The sequence below is a fragment of the Haemorhous mexicanus genome, chromosome 3 (genome assembly GCF_027477595.1).
Source record: "Haemorhous mexicanus isolate bHaeMex1 chromosome 3, bHaeMex1.pri, whole genome shotgun sequence".
In the NCBI taxonomy this organism is placed as follows: domain Eukaryota; kingdom Metazoa; phylum Chordata; class Aves; order Passeriformes; family Fringillidae; genus Haemorhous; species Haemorhous mexicanus.
In genome coordinates this window covers 103,267,401-103,291,460 of record NC_082343.1, presented here as the reverse complement: position 1 = coordinate 103,291,460, position 24,060 = coordinate 103,267,401, and the positions used below count along the sequence as shown (strand labels likewise).

The 24,060-nt window shown below is 43.0% G+C and overlaps 1 long non-coding RNA gene across 2 annotated transcripts in view; it reads right to left on the bottom strand.

The window, feature by feature from the left end:
- Positions 1-24,060, bottom strand: part of LOC132325496 (uncharacterized) — an 86,191-nt gene that overhangs the window by 40,598 nt on the left and 21,533 nt on the right. The window contains exons 3-5 of one of the 2 annotated variants that reach the window (XR_009485967.1): positions 13,552-13,633; positions 10,934-10,988; positions 8,001-8,613 (exon numbers count right to left, since the gene is read on the bottom strand). The exons of the other annotated variant lie outside the window; for it this stretch is intronic. This is a non-coding gene — a long non-coding RNA (uncharacterized LOC132325496). Of the gene's footprint in view, positions 1-8,000; positions 8,614-10,933; positions 10,989-13,551; positions 13,634-24,060 lie in introns of those variants that run through there. 2 annotated transcript variants of the gene reach the window in all.

Genomic DNA, 24,060 nt, shown 5'->3' with positions numbered 1-24,060 from the left:
GTGCATTACCAGGAAAATGAATCTACATTATTTCCCTGCATCCTTCCATTAAAGACTGCAACCCTTTCTCCAGAGATGTCAGCATACATACCAAAGAAATTATATCAGCTAAAACTGCCTTATCAATGTACTCAGATTTACTAGTCTAGCCTCTGAACTGCAGCAAACACAGTAATAAATCTTGTCAGGAAGAAGTTCATTCTGATTATTTCCTCCCTCAGATCAGAAAACCAAGCATGCGTGGCATTATAAATTTTTCCTCATCCGTAGTTAAAGGTGAGCTGTGTGCACCCCCCACACAGCACCACCCCCCTGCCCCGATGGGAAATGAGCAGGAGAAGCTTGTGCTGGCACGGGGCTTGCAAGCAAGTGGCATTTCTTTAACGAGGCTCTGTCAGACACACAGGGTGTTATACAAACACAGGAATCTCAGATACCTCACACTTCTGCTTTGGGCACCCAGCAGAAGCTGTGAGGATCCATAGTTTATTGTCTGTCCATCCCTGGCTCCAAGGATCTCTGTTTATCACCCAGGAGGGTATTACCCCCAACCCCCCATCCCACCTCACAGTCCTCCACCTAGTGCTCCACTACAATATTTCTGAGTTTAAATAATTCCCATATCTCTGCCTACAGAGCATAAGACTCTGAGCATCCTCCTCTTCCTCCACAAGATGCAGTGCCCCAGGACTGAACCTCAGCAAGTGTATGAGACCAACAGTTCTCAAACAAGGCAACACCTTTTAGGAGCAGAAGGCATAGCCTTGTTTTCCATCATGCCCTCTCCCAAATGAGGAAGGGCCTGCCTCATTAGTTGAAAAGGGGCTCAAAATCCCAAAGAGACCAAGGCCATAATCTGAGTGTGCCTGTCTCTAGGCAGGGTGCAGCACCAGAAGAGAGGCCATGATGGGTAGGACAAGAGATCCCAGTAGGAAATGCTGTTTAGGGAGAGCATGCAAGCCTCCCCACTTCCTCTGATCCATTCTGAATGCCTTCTGTTTGCTGATGGATCTGGTGAATCATAGTTCTGTCTTCACTTTATCCACTGCCTTCATCACTCCCACACTAACTCTTCTCCATCCTGCAAAGTGACCTCTAGGCCCTATCCTCTCCATTTGTTAAACTCCTTTCCCATTTGTTACCTTCCCATTGCTAACCTTCCCAACAGCTAACCAGCTTTCACCCTGTACCCAGACTTTCCTCCTGTAAGCAGTGAAGCTGCTTACTTCCTTGAGCAACATCTGGTGTTCATCCAAGTATCCACCCAACCAAAGACATGATGTATCCTGCATCCCCTCTCTCCACCAGTGTGGGTGCCATGGGACAGAGAGAAGTGGCAAGCGTTTCTCACAGTGGCTTGTGAGAATTTTTAGGGAGTTGTAAAGACGTGGTAACTTGTTATGTACAAACAATCTGCAGGTGGTATTTTTCTACTTCTTTCTCTTCTTCTCAAAGACACTGTGTGAGGAAGATGTTTTTGTTAGCTAACCAATCAAACAGAATGTATCATATCACTCCATAAAAACAGCACAGTTCTCTTGAATAAAGCCTTCTTTGCTCTTTTCTACAACACTGTCTTCTGCCTGTTCCTGTGTTATTCTCAGCACATGAGTGACACACCAGCTTCCTGAAATATTTCCAAAACTGCAGCAGGATGCTGGGGCAGGATTCCCTTCCCATGACATCTCCTTCTCAGGAGTTATGGGAACATGAGAACTTGTCAGCTCAAGAATACTCAGAAAACTTATTCTTTATTATGAAGTCCAGCATTTTACAGGGGATGGAAGTCAGTTCATGGTTCATCATCCCCATGAACACTCTTCTACAGTCCCTTCTTGGGTTGTTGGGAATTACACTGCCAGCTCACCAGTTATCAGGCGTAAAGGCACTTTGTAAAGAGAGGTTACAAACCTTAGCCTGCACTATCTAATTCAACTATTTGAGCTATTATTTCCCACATATTTTCTTCACACTGATTTCACTCCTTTGACCCACAGGCCCTGAGGAATGTACTCAGTGTGGGAATGTCTTCAACACTTTCAGCATTGCATTCATCAAAGTTCCAGTGGCTGTTCTGCAATGTCTTAATGTCCATGAAGTTCCATTTATCAGTAAGATCCCTTTTATATTTTTCTACCAATTCATTATCTTTCTTTAGATGTATCTATGGAACTTTTTTACCCTTGGCTTGAGTGCCTTTTGTGAGCTGTTTTCCAAAGGCTTTTTTCAGCCCTCTTATTCTCCTGTTTAAATTTCAGCTCAGATATTTTATAAGCTTTGCCATTACTTTTATTTTAAATAATAATTGTTTTTCTTGGACAAAGAAAATTCTTTGATTCTTTCCGATCTTTGTCTTCTCTAGAGCTACTCTAACTTTTTGTTGACCATGTTGCTCTTTATCACTCTTCATTTTTTTTTATTTTTGGCACACATTTCACCTGTGCTTCTAGCATTTCAGACTGTGGAGGGAAGTTGAGCTTGTTCTGTGTGACTTTTTTTTACTAATTACTGCCTTTTTATGTCACTCCTTGTTTCTGAATGTAACATCTGCATGCTGAATTATTTTGTCCTGCTCTCTCACCACAATGTTAAAATTTTTTGCAGTGTAGTTGTATCTATAAGCACCTCACCCACTAATGACTCCCAGGTAAGACCCAGTACACCACTGAAGAGCAAGTCCAGGCTGGTGACTTTCCTTGTGCATCTTAGGACTGCTTGTGATGTGAACCCAGCACTCATCACCATTGCCTCATGTAGGATCTCTACAGGTGTCCCACATTAGCAGAAGCAACAGTATTCAATAACAAAAAAGGAAACATGGGAAACATACATTATTTCCTTCTTTGGTTTTACTGATGCACCACATCTTCTTTGTTCACTGTTAGATCACAGAACCATGCATCACAATGTCAGTTCATTAAAAAAAAAAAAAGTGATATTCCCTCCAAAAATCTAAATACACTCACCTGAGTATGTACCAGATGTGTTTACATCAGGCTCCTATGTCATTCAGCTGAATACACTGTTTACATCCAGAGCTGCCTTTTTCATAATGAATGTCCTTGAAAATTTTGTCATAATATTTTCCAGTGAAAAATAAAAAATGACTACATATAAATTTCTGCTAAACAAGATTCTTAGCAAGAAATTTCATGATGGGGGAAGAATCTTTTCACCACTAGCTCTAATGTTGACTTCATCACAGGCAGGGCCATCACTTAAAATTTCTCCCCAAGGCATTGTAAATAATGTCACAACACACTGCTCCATTTTTTAGCATCAAAAATTCAAGACAGAAATGGCAGAGGCAGTGGCCTTTGTGAATGCTAAGATTTGTTCCCCTATAAAACTTAGTTATTACCAGGTATTCTCAGAAAGATGTTATCACCGTATCATGCAATTATAGGACTTTATGTGATGGCAGACTAGTTTACAAGAAGAGCATATGGAAAATACAAGAGCAGATCAATTAGTTTGAAGATGCTTTTGATTAAAGCACTGAAGCTGGCATGACACTTCTCGAGCCTTTGAGACTATCGATGTTTCATGAATATCACAACACAAACCTTTTCTGACAGATTCTGTTTCAGCTTGGTAATATCCTCCACAACTCTGTGCCCAGAATCCAGTGTGCGCCAAGATCTTAAAATTTGATGTCAAGGACTGGGAAAACACAAGAGTTTATATAGAACTGCCAAATTACAGGAAAATCTCCAAACATGGGATATCTTGTGCTCCAAACGATCCCATTTACTTCTGCAGCATCTTTGGCCCTCATGTTCCTTTACAAATGGTGTGGCAACATTTTTAAGTTCTTACATAGGCTAAATGAGTTTCTCTGCTTTAAAAGAAAATGCATAAAATATCATGGTTGAGAAAGCCTGTTAATATTATTATTGAGTAATTGAAAATGCATTATTTAGTTTCAAATAGTGTCACTTTACATCTTATAGAGCTATTTGGTAGAGACAAAGCTACACTGTACAAAGAATAAATACATTTTTTGCCTCTTGTTGTATTTCTACTATGCGGAGGACAAATTCAAATTATGGAAGTAAATTACATTTAAGCAAAAGGAAGGTTATGCTTAAATAGACTATAATTGACTAATACAAGAAATTCTAAAATACCTATTAGCAAGAGGAAAGAAATTAAATCCTTTCTCTTTTAATTCAAAGGAAAAAAAAATTACATAAACATTTCTGCCAGAATTTCATTTTTCCATACCAAGGAAAATCAAAGGCAAAAATGCTGGTTTTCTTTTTAAAGTTCCTATTTTTCTCTCTAGCACCTGAATCCAGCCCAGTGCCAGCTGGGGTAAAGGAGACAGATGGAAGGATCCAGAACAACACTTCACAGGTTTTTGGAAAATGTAGCACTTTTTTGCCTCTTTTTTTGTACTTTTTCTTCAGTGGTTGCAATAATTGTGAGGACTACTGGTCTTAAAGCAGTCTAAAACTCTTGCCTGCAGAATTTTTCTCCCAACTCCATGGCCCTGGGAGCTACCTTTGGAATTGAAGCTGAGCGGCCAGCAGCCAGAGCCAGCTTTGCAGCTCTGGGCACACAGAGACATCCTCTCTCCTGGAGCTGGTGAGGAAGGAGACAGAGATCTGGGAGGAAGAAGTCTTGTCCACCTCATGTTCAGCTGTGGGAGCCTGGCAGATGTGAGGAGCTGGCCAGCAGCTGGCTTGAGCTCCGGGCTGTTCCAGTTCCCATTCCAGCACTCTGCACAGGACTTCTAATTAGTTAAACCCAAGTGTTTCAAGGGTAGTGTTGGCTCTAAACCAGGGAAAATAAATAATAAAATTTGATCATATGCTTTAACCTTCAGTTCATGGTTGTTATGTGTCAGAGAAAGAAGTAGGTGCTGTCACTCTCAAGAGGAAACACGAGCAATGAATTAATCAAGCTTTTGTCTCACTATCTAGCTGTCACCTGGCATTTATTAAAAAAGGACAAGTTTGTTGTCTTTTGTGATTTTTCCATGGTGGCTGGCCAACTGCTTGGTAGCAGTTCCAGTTGCAGAAGTGCCTTTTACTTGCCAGCCAGATTAGCTCCTTCCCAGCATTCCTGGGCAACTACACAAGATTATCTGACTGAGACCTCGACTGCGTCAATGCAGACATGAGTGATAGTCAGTGACGTGGTCAGACAGCCCCACCAAGCTCCTGGGCTCTGGGCAGCTGGCAAGACCTTGCTGGGGCCAGCCAAGGTCCTCACCTGCCAGCTACTGGGCAAGAGGAATTCTTTGTAGCAATTCTCCTCTGGGAGAGGCCACTCAAAGCGGAGCACTGGTATGTCCATGCAGCTTGTTGGAAAAAGTCAGGCAGCACCAGCACATGAATCCTTGTCACAGGGTGTTGCATCCACAGTCCACAGTGCTGAGCTTTGGGATGCTCTGAGTGATTGCCAGTTTTCCAAAGTAACAAATTACAGGGCTTTCTGTGTTGAGCAACAGAAGCTACTTCATCACAAGGATCAGTGTCCTGGAAACTGCCCTGTCCCATCCTGGCCATGAAAAATTCACTAGTGAGATTCTGCCCTTGTGATAGACATGTTGACAGTAACATGGGCTGGAATTGGACTAGATGATCATTCTAGGTCCCTTCCAACTGAAATAGTTATCCTATTCTGTTCTATTCTAATCTATTCTATTTCCATTATATTCTTTCTGCTTTATCAAACGATGAAAGGCCTGAAATGCACAATACAACCCAGCTATTTCTGATTCATTTGACATGCCTAAGAAGTAAAATTGAAGATCTCTATGGAAACAGTGGGATGCATCATAGGAAATTCATTGGATGGGTCAGTCTTTTCAGGTGACTTGGTGTTAGATACCAGTTATTTGCTTATCTACTTCTGTCTGGAGCTGCCCCACGCAAAGAAACCACATCATTGTACAATCTTGTGCCCCACAAGTCCACAAAGAGCAGTAAACCCAGTCATTTTCATCAGCTACTCCAGGTCTGAGCCCTCTCCATCTCACTTTCACCTCCTGTTCTGCACCTCAAGGGAAAAGCAGCAGGGTCTACCTCAGCAGACTTCTGGTGGCTTCTCTTGTGGCCATCAGCAGGCCATCCCTGGAGTAAGGTGACACACAGCATGGAGCAGGGGGACAGACTCAAACTGTGTCTGCTTGCAGGGAGGCACAAGTGACACCTGAGACACTTACTGATGTAACCTGTTTGCTGGCAGGGAGGCAAACTGAGGTGCTGCCCACAGGACCACACGCAGGAACTCAACTGCCCAGACAGTGACCCCTGGAAGGTCAGGGATGCCAGTCTCACACACCTCACCAAACAAATGAGGATAGAAGCCCTGCTCCTCAGAAGATATTCACATGAGCAAGGTCCAACAGAGCCTGGAAAACTTCTGACACAGAGAGACATGACTGGAGGGTGGGTGGGCAGAGGAAGTCAGCCCTCAACTCTCACTGACTTTCAACCTGACTCAGACACATGAATGTCCTTCACACTGTCTGAAAGTTTCCCTTATCCAGTGCACTTAAAATAACAGTTATTTAGTTTTGCTGAACTGTTCAGAGCTGATTGTGCCTTCTTATCAAAACCAGAGAAACAAGTGGTGCCCATTTTTATGTACACACAGTGCAAAATACCATCAAACAGATGTAGGTGTAGAGCTGCTATTTGTGAGATGCACCAGCTGGCTCTGCTGCCCCTCAAATGCAAGGTATCTTGCAGTCTTCATAAAGGTTATGTATGTAACAGGTTGAAAGCAGAAATGTGATGTCTGAAGGCGAAAGCAGGCACAAAATAGTGGGGTGGATTTTGATACTGCATCTGAGATAAGATTTTTAGAGAAGAGAGAAGGAAGATTAATGGGCTTAAAATATAGTTTAGTTTTTTTAAAAAAGAGAAATGTATTGAGAGAGTTCTCATAGCATGACAAGATTTGATAAATTTTCACAACTGGATATTCTGGAGTTTCAGAACATATCTGTGCATACAATTAGTAAAACTCGTTTGCACTGTAGCAGTAATCAGAAAAGTACAGAATCCACTCTCCTGTAGGGGCATTTGTGTGTGCACTGGCTTGGCTAACTTGCATGTTTGGCAGGTAAATATAGGGGACCTATTATTTCAACACCGTAGGCAACATTTCAACAATACATCTCTTCTTTCAGAGCCTAAGGTTGATTTTCTAGGGTGATTTAAACCTTTCCAAGGCTAACTAAGGCTGAGTTATAATGAGGGTCAAAAGCTGAACAGTCTGTTTCACCTTTCAAAACAGGACTTGAGCACTTTCAAATATCCTCCTCTTAATCTCCATTGACATGCATTGTTTCTGCTGCTCTATTCTGGGCAGAGTGAGGCTTTTGTAAATATATGAGTCAGTTCCATAGTACTGAAAATGTGAGACTTGTCTTCTGCAAGGTAGTAAACCCAAGGGTTGTCTTATGCCCACACATCACACCCTGGATTTCAATGGAAATAGCAGAAGGATGCCATTGCTCCTCCAATAACTACTCTAGCAAAAGTAGGGCTTAAGGATTAGTGCCTTGGTTGTCACTATGATTGGTGCATCCTGATACCTTTTGTATGGCTATGTAAATAACTGCAGGGGGAAAAACACCCAAACACAGAACAGCAGTTTCAGTGACTCCCTGCCTGGGTGATGGAACAACCAGTACTGAGAAATAAAAGATGTGACTGATGATGATCCAAGGCAAATTATAAATGTAGATTGAAATGGTGGGGGGCAGAGAGGGGAGAATTAAAAGACCACCCCTTGAATAGATGGAAATTGAGAAGTTGGTCTGTAAAATAAATACTGTGTACAGCTATACTTCTGTCATATGCAAGCTGGAGTGAGAGGAGAATGTGGCATCCAACCCTGAGCTCAGTGCTGCAGCCACAGTGGAGCCGTGCAGGAGGGGCTGAGCACCACATGCTGCAGAAGAACAAGAAAACATTCAGAAGGGCAGGTCAGAGCTGTGAAACAAGGGATGCCAGTAATAAGTTCCCAGGAACTTCAAGTAAATTATCTCAGCTCAATGACAGGTTTATTCATTTATAACATGTTAGGAAAAAAGTGGTGCTTGAAAAATAATCCAAAAATTCCTTTGTCTCTTAGGCTTTGCATATACATAACTGCTCTGTGCTGCTTTCAGAAAATAACCAAGACAGACATTTTATCTGAGGAACACACATTTTCTTGTGTTTGGAGGTATGTCAGGCTTCCATTTATCACCGTATAAGCAACACTGAAATGCCATTGCTTTCAGATGAGGATCTCTCATCTCTGCCAGGTAGCAATTTAAAAAACATTAAAAACAGGCAAGTCTCATCACCAGAGAATATTGGGCCAATACATTGTCCAATATATTGGCTCCTTTAAGGGTTTCTTTCTTATTTGTATTTTAGGTTTTACCCTTATAGTAATAATTTCAATCAAAGCACTTTTTATTTATCAGACGCAAGCAGATGTTCACCACTAATATATCACAGAGTCACTGCACAGATGAGGTTGGCAAACACCTCTTGAAATCATCCTGTCAAACTCTCCAGCTCAGGCAGGGCCAGGTACAGCAGGTTTCCCATGACTGTCCACCTGGGGAATGGATAGCTCCAAGGATGAAGGCTCCATAACCTCTTTGGGCAGAAATATGCCAATTTGACCACCCTCAAAGGAAAGAACTGTTTTCATGCATTCAAACTAAATTTTCCTTTTTATTCCTAATTTGCATCCAGTGCTTCTTGTCAAGAAGACTCTGAGAAGAGAGGAGTGTCTGGCTGACTCTTGTTCACTTCCTCCCAGCAGGTATTTATGCCCTCCTTGAGCCTGCTCTTCTCTAGGTTGAACAGTCTCAGCTCTTTCAGGCTTTCAGCACAGAAGAAATGCTCCTGTGACTTCAGCACCTCCATGGCCCTGTTCTGGACTCAGTTCAATATATCCATGTCTCTGTACTGAGGATCCCAGAACTGGACCTGGCACTCCTCATGTGCACTAACCCATGCTGAGCAGAAGAAGAGGTCTTTTCCCTTTACCTGCTGGCAGCACTGCTCCCAGCACAGCCCAGGAGGCTGCTGGCACAGTGGTGCATTGCTGGGCCATGGTCAGCCTGCTGATTACCAGGACCCCCAGATCCTTCTCTGCAGAGCTGCTTTCCAGCTGCTCAGGCCCCAGTCCGTACCAGGGGCATGGGATTGTTCCTGCCCAGGTACAAGACTTGGCATTTCCCCTTGCTGAGCTTCACAAGGCTCCTCTCTACTCAGTGCTTCAGCCTGTTGAGGTCCCTCTGGATAGCACAACAGCAATCTGGTGTCTATTTGCTCTCTTAAAGTCTTTGGAAACCTCTTTCAATCACCATCATGGCACCACTGTGCCACGTGGAAATTTAAATCTGGTCCTGTTGCAATCCTACTACCTGTGGACACACCCCACAAGGAAGAGAGAGGGCTGCCTTTTCAGGAAGTAGTGTCTGTCCCACTCCTCAGACATGGACTGAAATTCATTGTCCTGGCTTGTTAGTTGAGGAAACATTTGATTTTGATTTGAAATATTTCAGTGTTTGCTATTTCTCCCAAAAAGCACAATTTTCTGTAGCAACAAAATCTTTTTTTCTCAAACCAGCTGTACCACAATAGCAAATCTGGTAACAGAGAGATTCTACATGGCAAGAATGCTCTGAGATCAGAAGGAAAATACATCAATACCAGTGGGGCCACCAGCAATGACTAAACTGCGTTTATTGTTTTACTATTCACTCCCTCAACGCCAGGAGCCAGGCAGCAGGCTATGCTGACTCCATACAATGTTTTCTTCTGTGCTGAGCTCAAACTACTGAAACCCCACTCACACTCTCTGATACTCCCACTCATCCCACCCAAGGGTTGAATGGTGCTTTGTGACAGGAAGATACCTGTTCTCCCCCATCCATCAGGCTCTGGGGGTAGGGAGAGACAGGGGCAATTCTCTGCCATCAGGCAAAAAGCAGACCTACAAGAGGAGGCATAAATTACGCTTGTCACCACTCTCCTACTCTCTAGAAAAGGCATGCAGACCTTCGAGAAAGCACTTTTAATGTATGCATTATAAATAGAAAGCTAGTGCACAGTAATAGCACTTTCTGCTGCTACTGTTGTCTGCAGCAGGACGAAAGAAAGCCACCAGAGAACCACTAGCTCTGGATGAGAGGCATGAGTGATTATTATAAACTCATGAATAATTCTGGTTTACATTTGAAAATTGCACTTGTACACACTCCTCTCCCAACAGAGGCATTTTCAAAATGCACAGATTCCCTGAAAATCCATGTTCAGATGATTTTGCCATTGCTTTTATTTTAAAGATATGTAGACAGGTACTAGTGGCATGGTTTATTGGTGGAGTTAGCAGTGTTAGGTTTATGACAGGATTTAGTCTTCTCCAATCTAAATAATTCAAAATCCACAGTGAAAAAGGTAAACTTTCCAAATAGCAGCACACCTAAACCTTCTTATACAGGCCTGAAACAACAAAATCACAAGTTTCTTTCCTGAATCTGAGTACTTTCAGGCAAACCCAAGAAGAGAAGGGCACAGATGTACTGAAAGGATAAGGGAATTTCCTTTACATTATTTCTACTTGTTTTTTCAATGATGATTAATCCACACGAGTTTAAAGAACAACTTTTATCCTACCTCAGAAAATTCCCAGATCCTAAAGCAAGAATTCTGAAACAGTAATTTTATTTAAGTGCTGTGCTTCACTGAGGAAAAACTGACCAAAAGCAGGCGTGACAGTAGCAAGGGAAGAGCTGCAGGAGCTGATCACCATCTCAGCCAGCCCTGACCATGGTGGGAAGCTGAGGCACAGAGAGGGCCTGAGACCTTCCCCGTACAAAGCTGGAAAACAGCTCCTGCTTTTGGCTCACATGTACCCATGACTGTCACTTCTTCCAGACCAGACTTTTTCTGTGCAGACTCACCTGGCACCACAGCTGTCAGCTCTTTCCTTTTCTCTGCATCACCTCTTGTTTCTGTCTGGGGATAGAGAACCACAAAGGCTGCTGTAACATGCAATCACGTTGCTGGTTTTGGGTATGATTTACCAGAAACCATGATGCTCCCTCTCCCTCCTGCACCACCTAATTCATGTTTCCACTATCTAGCTGCAAGGGTGCTGCCAAATGAAAGTTGAATTTAAGCTGTGATTGACACTTATGAGAGTATCCCTCAGAGAAACTCTATCTGAATCTGATGGTAGAAGAGCAAAGATTATTGACTCACCAAGATCAAGGCTGTACAAGAGAGCTCATGGCTTGTGTCATTTGGCTCAAATAGTCATTTGACTATTTTTGGTTTTGGGTCATTAACTGAAAGGGATGAAAAATCACCCAGTTCCCAAACCAACAGCTGTGCATCAGCCTTTCAGTCAAAGTGAATTGGCAAAAAACTATTCTGATTTGAATTTTTAGGTCAGGCTGTACCAGAACTTCATAAACTGCTCACACGTGCTGAATTTTTTATAGTGGTATTTTCAAGAGAATGGTCATTAGGTTGAACAGTGTTTATTCTGGCAGATACTACTGTTTCCATGGCATGCAAGAAAGGAGAATTTTATATTTTAAGTGTAAGGAAGATAAGGTCATGGTAAAAATCCCCCATCTGCTCATCACATGGCTCCTTCCTCCCCTCATCACTCACATTCAGAGTATCCCCTGCTGTATTAGCAACTCTTGATTTCTGGGAAGCATTTTCTTTGCAGAGGAATATTTATTTATTTATTGACCTATTCAAAGCCTTAGGCATGTACAAAGTTTAGTCTCTTAAACATTTTGTGAACTGCCAGTGGAGGGAAAAATTCCAGGAGTTACTTGTTAGTTATAATGATGCCAAAGTCTGCCCTCATAGGATGCACTTTGCCACTCATGACGGCAATGGGAAGCGCTCCCGTTTATCTGATGGCAAAGTGAGCCTCTCCCAGGCTGGCTGTTTTGTCCACAGGGAAAGCAGCTGGCAGCCTTGCTTTCCTGAGGAAAAGAAGAGCAAACATCCCTCCTCAAACCTGAATTGTGGAGAGCACAAAGCACAACAATGTGCTGCGTTTTGTTTGTTTTCTAGTTTTCATTTGCACATTGAGTCCTAATTTGTGAAACAACTGTTCAGGCTCAGATCTGTTTTGCAAATCGTTGTGAATTGAGCAGCAGTGGCAGATTTGTTTCAGCCATTTTTTTTGTTGAGCACAGTTGAATGCAAAACTGGGATTTGGAAAGAACAGGCAAAACGGGAGGAGCGTTTTGAGCTGCAAGTCCCTTGGCAGCACTGCCAACCCCTGTGCAAAGAGTAACTCTCCCAAAGCTGCCTGGTTTATGGCTGCACCTACCTAAAAAGGTGGGGAAACCAACTGTCAAGGTGGTATAAAGTATTTCCTGCAGACATGATCCTAACACACCAAACCTACTGACAGCCCAGTATCAGCATCCAGAGCAGGAGCCACTCCCAGCACCCAAAGGCAGGGCCCCTATGGGACCTGAGCATCACTCAGGGCCAAGTAACATCCTGCAGCTTGTAAATGAGCAGCCCTCACCCCAGCACCAGGGGACAGGCCAGCTCCTCTCATCATGCCCAAACACCATATCATTAAGTGCCAGGGGCATAGAACAAAAAATGTTTCTCCTTGTCTTTATTTTTCTTCACACCTTTTCTGAGGTTCCTCCTTTCAGAAAATCATGACCAAGTGAGATGCCATCTTGAGATATAACAGTGATGTTTTCATGATACTACACTGACACAGCCCCTCTGAAACAATGATCTCAGGACAAATAACTTAGTCTTGTTCTTCAAAGTCTGTTGGTTGTAGCTAGGATTTCCTTAGGCTCAATACCTAGAACAATAAGAATCTCTCTCCCAAAATACAGCCAACAGAAACTGAGGCAGGCCATGTTTCCAGTGAAAATACCTTAAAGGTCTCCCAGTCAGTGAGCAAACAGCTGTTCAAATGCCCCCACACCAATCTGGGCACTGCATTGTGGTGCCTTGAAGTTCCCTTATTCCTCCAAGGTTAGTAGGTGAGGGCTAATATGGAAAAATCAGGAAATTTGTCCAAGGACAGCAAGCATACAGTGTCATTACAGCCCTCATAATATGCAGAGGACCTGCATCCTTTTCCTTGCATTTAATTCACTGCTTGCAAGCAGCTGTAGATGCAATCAAAATAAAATTAAGAGAACAGCCTCCCACCCTCCAGCTTCCGTGGGGAAGGCACCCTCTGTGAAGCCACAGCTTCTGTGGTCACTGCTTGATTTGCATTATTGAACAGTCTCACAGTGTCTGCAGCCAAGGCACCGCCCTGCTGCAGTGTCAAACTGCTTCATCTTCACTGAGCATCTCCAAATTTACATAAAAAATGAGACATACCAAAGCATAATATATTTATGCTATATCTCAAGCCACCTGCGCATTATCATTCCAGTAACCTCTCCAGCAGGAAATGAATTCCACATCTTCACAGAGTAGAAACGTGAAAATTAATTCTTAAGCTACAAATTGATCATTGGGAAGCAAAATGTGTGGAGGATTGTTCAGCCAAAATTAAACCTCTTACCGCTGGAGAAAAGAGATTTATCACTTTAGTATCTTTGAGCCAGGTTCAGGGATTTATTAGTGATTGCTCCTTAATCAAGTATCTGCAAAAAAAGTGTAAACAATGTGTGTGAGTGTACAACTGCAAGTCAACCAAGAAAATGTCCTGAGCTATAGTAGGGTTTATGCATATATATGCATGTTTGTATGTATACGTGTGTGTATAAGTACATAAAGCAGTGCCTACAAGTCACCTGCAGTGATAAAAAATTAAATCAGAAATATGGTCATGGGAATGTTGAACTCACAGAAGAAGAGAGCTATTCTGTCTTCACTTCCTCTTCCTTTTGAAATGTCAGGAGTGGCTTACCTTGACCTCTGTATATTATATATTCCCTTTTTGAATGTCACACAAGAGGAATAACTGCCACATCAATATCAATATCAATATCAATATCAATATCAATATCAATATCAATATTGTCCTTCTTGAGCCAGCCCAGGCAGCAGAGGAGTACAGTGTTAGTGTAGAGAGCACATTAACCCACCAGCTGGTTAATTCCAGAGCTCAGCTTCAAAGCCAAAGTCAAAGGTTACACTGCCCTGGGCATTGCTATCTGGCTCATTCCCTGCAGCCATGACCCTGCTCCACCAGAGCTCCAAGCCCATCCCCAGGGTGGACACATATCCAACAGCTGCCTGTGACCCATCCAAGCCTGTCTGTGTCCAGGTCAGCAGCTGGGCAGCATCGTGACAGCACCACCAGCACATCTCCATCTCTGCTCTGTGATCCTGATGCCTCGCTCAGTTGCAGGGTTGTCTAAAAGCCAGAGAAGGCAAGAGGATTTTCTGTGCTCTTGATCAGAGTCTATAAATCATCTGTCAGTGGAGTCCATCCCCTGCCAAGGAAACAGTGCTTGATAGAATAAAAAAATAGGTCTTCATCCTAGTGCAGAAAAATTACACCTGCTATTATTTCTGAATTTGAGATTAAAACATAGCAATAGCATGACAGCCAAGCAAACCAATGATACTGCAGTCTCTCTTTTCTGGTCAGGTCTTCCCTTTTTTTTCAGTGATCACATTTTCTCATTTAATCCCATGTATTGCAAAAAGGTTTTTCCTCTTACAGTCACCAGCATCTGGGCTTACAGGAAAATGGATAACAGTGGTTATGTACAGTCAAATTAATGAAACACAATCTCTTCCTCCAATGCCTACCATTAATAGAGGTCCAGCTCTGCTGCAGCCCTATGAACCCCTCATGGAGAGGAAAGCTGAACTGGAGTAAACAAGAGGAAGGATTGCCATCCAATCCCCATCCACCGCTGTGCTTTCCATTTATTACACAACCACTGACCACCAAAGCACACAATGGAGACTTAGGGCACGCAGAGCCAGCACTGGACACAAATACTTGATATACACCACAATATTAGTGAAAACGGGATGATTTCTGCTCCTTCCCCCAAAACAGCCATGTTAGAAATCCCACGTGCCCTACCTACTATCACACTAAGAGGATTTCTACCACAGACACATTTGAATGTTCAGCTAACTAGAATTTACAAAGTCTGCAATCCCTTTGTCCTTGTCTTGTCTATAGAGTGAAGCTTCAATTCCCCTCTTCAGCCTCCATCCTCAGCTTCTTTTGGGTGGCCACTTCTCCCAGTGTGGTCTTTGCCTCAGTGTACATACCTGCGCCCAGTCTGCAGGCTCTGTGCTGCACAGCACCAGGCATGCTCCTGGTGCTTCATGAATGCTAATTAATGGGACATGTGGAATGGCACAGAGATTAAAATGAAGCATTTTCTCTCACTGAAGAATGATTAATTTCTTGTACAGATGTGAGTGTTGTGCTTTGTTAGCAGGACATTGTGTGGCAGATAGGCACACACACAAACAGCACCCCATTGGAATATTAATTAGTGCTTCTGTATGCAATTTATTAAATAGACAGTGTCCCACATTCCACAAGACTAATGTTACAATTGAAATACTTGAACAACTCTCATGATAATTTCCATAGCCAAGTGCTCATCCATGCCTACACACTCAGAGGAAACAGAGCTGGAGATAAATTCACTTTAGAACATTTAGGTCTTTAGCCAAGAAGAGCCAAAGTGCGAGAACAAATGGAGGATCCATCTCCAAAGCCAGGAATACACTGTGCCCAGTGGGAGTCTGCATCAATCAATCAATCAATCAATCAATCAAACTCTGTTTTCACATTTTTCGTATTTGGCAGCTAGTAGGGTGTTCTAGTATAACACTGAGGTTAAATCCCAGTAGAGTTCAAGTCAGGCCCTGAAGCACACACAGGAATCCCACCATGTCCTGTTTGCTCTGTGATTAAAACCTAGTTATTGGTAAAACTCTGACTGCCTTCCCTCCTGTGACTGTGTTGACTGACAAGACCACCACAAGGAGATTCTGGTCACTCCTGACACTGGAGCTTTTTCATTAACTAGACATACTGCTCAAGTGACCATCTTATTTTGCTGGCCACAGGCTGCAGGGCAACTGCACTGCTGCTCTGGCAGCCTGTCCAAAGCAGCAGAAGACATGTGACACCTCCAGGCTGCCCAACCACATTCCAAAGAGGACACTACCTCTTTGATAGAGACCTACCTCCACGTGAAAGAGAGCGAGACATAGAGGACTACGGCCTCTATCAACAGCCCCAGGCCACAGAGCCCTTCATTTTCAAGGATGTATTATTGAGGTTCATTAGATGGGTTAACACAGAGTCCTCAGCTCGATTTAGGCTGTGAACACCTTGGGTATAAAAATGCCCCTTTTATTTAAAGGAGGATCTGCCTGCCTGGCACAGCTGTACCATGTCCTGATGGGACCATCCCAGCAGAGACCCACCACAGCTCCCAACCTCAGGAGCAGCTGGGGCCTTGGCTGCAGGAGGAGGGATGATGGAATGAGAGAAGTGCTGGCAGGGATGAGTGATCAGGGAAGATGAGCATATTTTATCTGTCATTGTTAAACTACATGGAAAATGGCATTGTATAAAGAAGCATTCTGATGTTTCTCTGAAAGAGTTCTATCTTGATATGTTCCATGGAAAAAAGTTTCTGAATAATTTAAAATCAAAATTTGTTGTCTTCCTTCATGTCCAACTGTTCTTTTCTCGTCCTATTGCACTGACAGTAGAACAGAGCACAACAGGGCAGGTTGGAATATATTTTTCACCTTATTAGGTGAAGCTTCTTGACATTTATGGCACTGTTTGACACCCCACTGAGCTGCTGCATTTCAAGAAATTTGTCTAATGTTTCCACCAGAAATATTTTTAGCTTTTCTCTTCTGCAAAACATTTCAAAATTCCAGCTTTTTACCCCAGTCAAGGACAGAGACAAACTTCATGATGCTGGAATGTCTCACAGTACTTACAATTTCAGTGGGCTGCAGTTCAGCTGATGGGTATGTGTAACACCAACCTCTAACTCCATCCTTTCTATAACTGGAGAATTTCTAAGACAGGTTCAAGTACAAACATCAAACCTGACTGCAGGCAAAACTGAGCATGGTTTTCTCTGGGGCTGTGAATCACATGTGATGCTACTAGAAATGAAGGATATAATGTATATCAAAACCAAAAATCCAACCTTGCAAAAAAGGGCTGTGTATTCAATATTCACCTTGCTCTAGACATCACAAACTATTTCCAAGCACATTGGTCATGTCCCTCTCTCCAAACCATGCCAAGACATACTACTTTGTCAATGCTAGTTCGACATTAATAGATATTAATGGCTTTTTTCCTCAGTTTCAAATTGACCCAAGATCTTCAGTATCTTGACAGGTTACTTGAAATGACTGTTCAAGTCAGCTCACATTTGTCACATATTTAAGTCACAGGTATTGAGCTTGTCAGCTGAATTGCCAGTATTGGACTTGTCAGCTGCATTTTTCAATTTGATGGTAGAGAAAAGCAAATTGTTATTGACATACCACAGGAAACATTCTGCTCTCTGGATACAAAAAGTGAAAGGTTACCACAAGAAACACCTGGGGAATTGAGAATATAAAAAAGGGAAGAATGGGTTGTCATAAAGTCAGCAGACAGTCCTGAGAAAAAAGAAAACAATCTGTTTCTGCTTTTTGATATTCTACCAAAAATTTCCTTGGCTGAACCTTTGTTAGTCAAGCCCAGTAGGGCTCCTGGCTTTCCTTGGTCCCACCAGATTTTCTATTTCTCTTGGAAGACTTTTAATTCTGGACCACAAGTCTGTGCTCCTTAGGCACACTTGGTTTTGCATCATTGTTGGAGATGAAAGATGGTTGACAACAGTCATTTACCTGTAGTCAAAGTCTGCAAAAGAAGAGTGTAAATATTTAACTGTTAGTCTAATAAGTAAAGCGCACATTATAGTGGTTACTGTAATTTAAAATACAAAACCAACACAGTATCCAGAGATAAAAAATGGTAAGAAGGGAGCTGAGCTGCATTCACAACATTTCAAACAAAATTATTGGGTGCAAGACTGGTATATGCTTTTGTGCTCAGCTGGGCATTCATTTTTCAAGCTGCCTCTTTGATGGATAGATGGCCACACAGAAGATGTGCAAAGCAATGTCAGAGTGTGTGCAATAATTTCTAAATGACATGGTGTCACAGGGAATCATCTCTAATAACAAAGGCTCCGTGCAGGGTGATGACAGTCCTGAAGAGGATCCTGTGATACTGAGCCTGTCATGAGCAACACAGCTTCAGGTTTCTTCCTATCCCTTTTTCCTGACAGTCACTTAACTGAAAGCACCACCTGATGAAAACTGGCAGCAGTGTCCTAGGGAGAGCAGGATGATGACATAAATTCAATAACCAGGGATCTTCTCCCAGAGATCAAATGAAAGCTTGAAACAGTTTCACACACACTGTTGTTTGGGTCAAGAGTAGTTATTAGGCTTTCTTTTTGACTTGGACTTTGAAAAGTATATACTTGCTGTTCTTCCAGCACAGTCAGTCAAAAGAAAAGAACTACATTTTATGTGTGGTAAACCTTTTAGCTTTAGTGCCAGGTGTGTTCCCCTCTCTGTGACCTTCCCCAAGATCCTTTGGGAGCTCCGTTCCACCCCCGTCAGTGGGGAGCAGGAGTAGTAACTCCATACACAATGGCTGAGTCAGATGTGTACATTTTGTCCTTTATATTGACTGCAGCAAACCTAAAGGTATTGAGTAATAATTTCCAGGATCCCTTGGCAGCAATCCCTTGAGCAGCTGCCAGCCACTGCTCTCCACAGGGCCATCTCCATGCCAAGGTGGAACTGAACTGCTTCTGCTCAGCCTGAGCACCTCAGGACCAAAGGGAAGCCTCAACACTACACATGTGGCTCTCTCCTACTGCTCCCCAGGCTTCAGAGGTGACCTGGGCATGAGATGAGGGTCCCTGTGAAAAGGCAGAGAGCGAGGTGTGAGTGCCTCAGCCACCAGCACAAAACCTGCCCTCGCTCCTCCACTTCTGAGCTAAAGCCTCCCCAGCCTGTTACTGTGAATGCCTTTCCAGAAGGCTTAGTGCCATGGTACAGCAATGCCCAGCAGTATGGCAGGATGCCACAGATGGAGCCCATGGGTGTGTGGCTGCACTGAATTCCCCAGGAAGGGATTACGGCTGATGTGTTTGATGAGCAGATTTATTCATGCACGGGATGCACTCAGTCTCCTCAGCTTCCATCTATTTTCTTGTGATTACAGGGACATATGGTTGTGTTTCGTAATTAATTTCCACAAATTAAAAGCATTCAGAGAAGGCTGCTTAGAATGAAACAGTCAGGGTCTTATGTGAGTTTGTCTTTACATTAATTTATTTTAAAATATTTGTAAGTAAGTTGGTTGCTCCAGCTGCAACAAGAAGATTTGATACCTTCAAAACCCATTTTCACTGGGAACCTCAGGGCCCTTGGTGAATCTAAACAAAATTAAATTCCCAACACTGTTCCATGGCCAGAAAATAATTTGTCTCCAACTGGGGAGACAGAAACACAAATAGTGAGGGTTTCAATTCAGCCTTGTAATAGAAACTGCAGCAGGGAAAATTTAGGTCAAAATGGTTTTGTCAAAAGAGAAGAAGAATCCACAGGAATGATAATAAGATCAATGCTTCAATTAATATTTTTAGAATTCCTCTTTGTAAATGGCAAAAATGCTTTTCCTGCTAACATATTACTGAATCATAATGGCACCAGACTTTTTACTACAAAGAAGTACTGTATGCATAGTTGTAACTACTTGGATTTAAAGAGGATCGGGGCATAGACCTTAACAAGTATCAGAAATCCTGGCAGAGCTTACAGATGTCTTGGGCCATGAAGATTTGCTTTGCTTTTACTTCAAGTATATGCCATTAAGAGATACTAGTGATTCAGTACTTGACACATAGAAATAAACCTGAAAATAATAAGAAGGAATTAAGAGGTCCTGACATTTCCCTGAATACCCAGAAGAATTCCTGGAAAATGAAGCAGTGGAATAATTCCCCAGGTAAGCAGTCTCCCATTACCTTCCAAATTTAATTACAGCCTTGGATTGTCTGGATAACTGGAAAAACAAATAGCAATGAAAAAAAATTCTGCTCTGTCAATAAATATTTTCTATTTCTGATTTGCCTCAGTACAAGATAAGTTTCTCCCTTTTTTGATATAGAGATTGAGTAAAAGACCTCAAGATACTTTGCTACTTTTCAGTGGCTCCCTACAAATCTCTTCAAACAGAATATTCTGCTTTCACAGCTCAGAATTCAAATATACTCTAAATTGACATAAATTAAATTGTCCTGCAGGAAAATAATAATAACAAAAGATCTGCTCCAGGTAACTAACAAAACCTTGTTTAATGACTGTAGAATACAAAGGAAATTCCAGATATTTGAAGATGTGTCCCCTCTCCACACAGCCATTTGTCCACTACTGTTAGCAGTGAAAGGAAATATTCAGTAGAAACACAAATACTATAGGAAGGTATTTAAATAAATACGTAAAGCAGATCGCCTTGTTCCATTCCTTTATTTAGAAAAAAATCACAGTGAATTTTGTTTGGCATTTCCTGATGATTGTCCTTCTTAATAATTGCACTTAATATTCTCTGACTGTAGAATTGTGGAAAAATTCAAGCTAGAAGGGACTGTTAGAGGTCCTCAGTCCAATCTCCCACTCAAAACAGGACTAGCTTCAAAGCCCTTCAAATTTCAGGTTTTATTACCCTGCATATCAGCTCTGGACCAGTAACAGCAATCTGTGTGGTGCTGTAACATTTAGAGCAGAACCACAGTGGCCAAAGATGCCACTTTGGGGCAGTCTCCTCCATTACAGCCTGAAGGTAGTTTGAATAAACTCAACCTGTGTATGAATTTTGCACTTCCCTGGGCCCAAGGCTTTCTCCATGCTGCAGATGGGTGCAGTGGGAGGCTGCCCACAGGCTCCACAGACCCATCCCAGCACTGCTGAGTGCCCCTGGAGCACATGAAGGGCACAGGGGGTGCAGGGCAGCCCGAGTCACCTCCAGCTGCCCTGAACCCAACTCACCCAGGACTGTGCTGAGCCCAGCACACAGCCAAGATAAAGCAGAAGCGAGCTGGAGGACCTGACATGAGTGTGCCTTCTCCCAGATCTGTTTTTCATCCCTCCACAGCATCACAGCAATGGAAGAAGCACCAAGGCTCCTCAAGGCAGAACTCTGCCCTCTCTGACTGCATGAATTAGATCCAGACCTATTAAATCCAAATTATTATTCTTAATACTGTGGTGGAGCGAAACGATGCAGGCAGGACCACAGAGAGGCGAGACTAACAGTGTTAGATCTCCCAGTCTCCAGTGGGATTTATTATGGCCATTTTTGACAGTCTTTGAGCCCAGCAGCAAAACCACTGCACTCCCCCAGCACACACAGAAACACATTTTCACAAGGAGAGAATACCCTGTAAGCCAAGCACTCCCTGCACTTGCAGCAGAAAGGGATTATTCACAAAGTGGCTGTTGAGAAAACAGCATAATGGAAATTTAATTCTGCTGTTTGAAGGACTGGCAAAAATCATTTGCCCAAGGAGAAAAATAACATCAGAGAGTAAAAGCATGAGCAACTGGGTGTGATGGCTGTGCACCTCCCTGCCTTTGCTCCAAGAGATGTGACTCAGAAATACCCCACACCTCTGCTGCAGCAGAAGCTCTCTCCTGACTCCCAACAGCGCCGCGCAGGTAAGCAAACGCGCAGGAAATAACGACAAGATGGAAAAGTAAATGAGGGAGAGAGGATCCCACGTTATGTAACACTGCATTTAAAGGATTAATTGGGACAGCCTGATAAGGATGAATTGAATGTGTGAGAGCTACAGTTTTTTTAATTGAGCAGCTTTTCTCCAGGGAAGAGAGCTAAGTTTAAACCATCTGTCCAATTTCAGTGTCATTTGCCAAGGAAATGATTAAATATTTTAAGATTAAATCAAAAGCTGGGAATCAAGGAGAAGCCTAGAAATAAACGATTTTGGGGTTTGTTTTACATGCAGTAATATGAAGTTCAAAGTTGGTGAATTTTAAACACCATTTCTCCCTCCTGAATGCACATACACATACGCATATATGCTCATCCACAGTCAATCAAAACATTGAGGCACAAGGCACTTGGCAGCATCTGAGTGAGCCAAAGCCCAGTGTGCAGCAAGGGACCAGAAAAACAAAAACAAAAACAACACCACCAAAAAAAAAACCCTAAAAAACCCCCCAAACAAACAAGCAAAAAAAAAAAAACAGTGAGAAAAGCTGAGGTGAAGGATCCTCTCACATGGGTGCCTCAGGGGAAGAGTGAACATGGCAGCACTGACCCCACAAAGTCATTTTCCAGGAGTCTAAGAGCATTTCTAAAGTCTGACAAAGGATCTGAACTATAGCTGTTAATCACAAGGCAGCTGAAGAAATACAGGATTTCAGAGGATGGCTCATACAAAACAACTCCTTCACCACCCCCACATGTTCTGCATGCCCCGTGGTGTCCACCACCCCCTTACCCACCCAGGTAAGAGAGAGGTGAGGGCACAAAACAGAACTACAGTGCCAGCAAGTCCCTGAGCATCTGCTGGGGTAAGCCAGGTGGCCAGAGTTCATGTTTCCCTTCCTGTTCAGGGCATACTAGAAAGATTTTTCCTTTCCCATCTTGCAGCTGAAAAGTATCCAGCAGCCAGGACTGGAAATAGGCCTGCTGATAGGATTACCTGCTTGGAGTGGAGAAAGGTTTGTCTGGAAAGTCACTTAGCTCTCCTGACAAACACAGCACATTTCACTTAACCACAGCAGTCCTGCTGTGCCCATTGCTGAATGGTGCTGGTGGGAGCTTGGTCATGATTCAATTTTACATTAAGAAGCCTTCATTTCAGATGCTTACATTTACACTGAGTGCATGAACTCCCATCATGGTCCTTGGTGTTTTAGGGATCATTTTAGCTCTCTAACCAGAGTCGACTGCCATTTGAGGGTTCTCAGGGTGTCTGCAGAGGGCTGATGGGCACATCACAATGTCTGCACAGACCTCTGTTCTGCTAGAGACACCCTGGGACCTCCCAGGACCTCCAGGTGATGAAAGGCACTTGTGTTTAGGACACTGCATCTTCTTTGTGCCAGCACAGCCTTCCCTGCTCCGCCCCTGGGCTGTGGAGCAGGGCTCAGCCAGCTCTGCCTGCAGTGTCCAGGCAGGACACCAGCCCATGGTGGCACCTTTTCCGCAGGGAACGTCCTCCCACTCCTGCCCCTCTCCATTTTTAATGTGTAAAGCCCTGTGTTCTCCCAGGCAGACAGGACAGCTGACAGAGACAGACCTCACCCCCCCTTGGGCACCCCCAGACCTCACTCACTGTGAGTGAACAGAGAGGTGCTATGGTTCCACTGGAATTTAATCAGGGGCCAGTGGCAGTGCAGATTTTTCCATAAGTTTTAAGTTGCAGCTCCAAGGGTTAAAGGGAAAACCCTAGCTTTTATTTCTTATTATAAAGAAAGTTTCTGTCCTTTCTGCCTAGGAAGAAGCCTGGAGAACACGAGGAAAGCAAACCAAACCAATGAAACCAAGGTGAGCATCATTAGTATTTTCCTGTAAAATCTGATGGTTTTTAACCCAAACTCATAATGGCCCAAGCACTCTTGCTCCTGGCAATGCTGGAGGAGAGGAATTAATCTCAGCTTTATCCAGCATTTGTCTAGTCTGTCAGTGAGAGCTCTTTTAATGGCAATGAAGTGAAACAGGCACTTTCATCTCAGCAGGGGTCTCAGACACCACGTTAGATGTTGGATATAAAACTTCACTAACTCTGGGCCAAAAAAAAAATCATATCCTAGCTGATCACTGCTGCAAAATGATAATAGATTTTTTTGAGGTGTCATTTAATCAGGTTTTAAGACATAAATGTTATTTTTGTAGGCCAGCCAGCTCCTTAACCTCATTTACAGATTTTTTAATTTCTGGTTTTATCTTCCCTCAACAACTGGTGCATTTTCTAATGTCCAGCTAATCACAATCATCAGCTTCCCTTTCACCCTTATT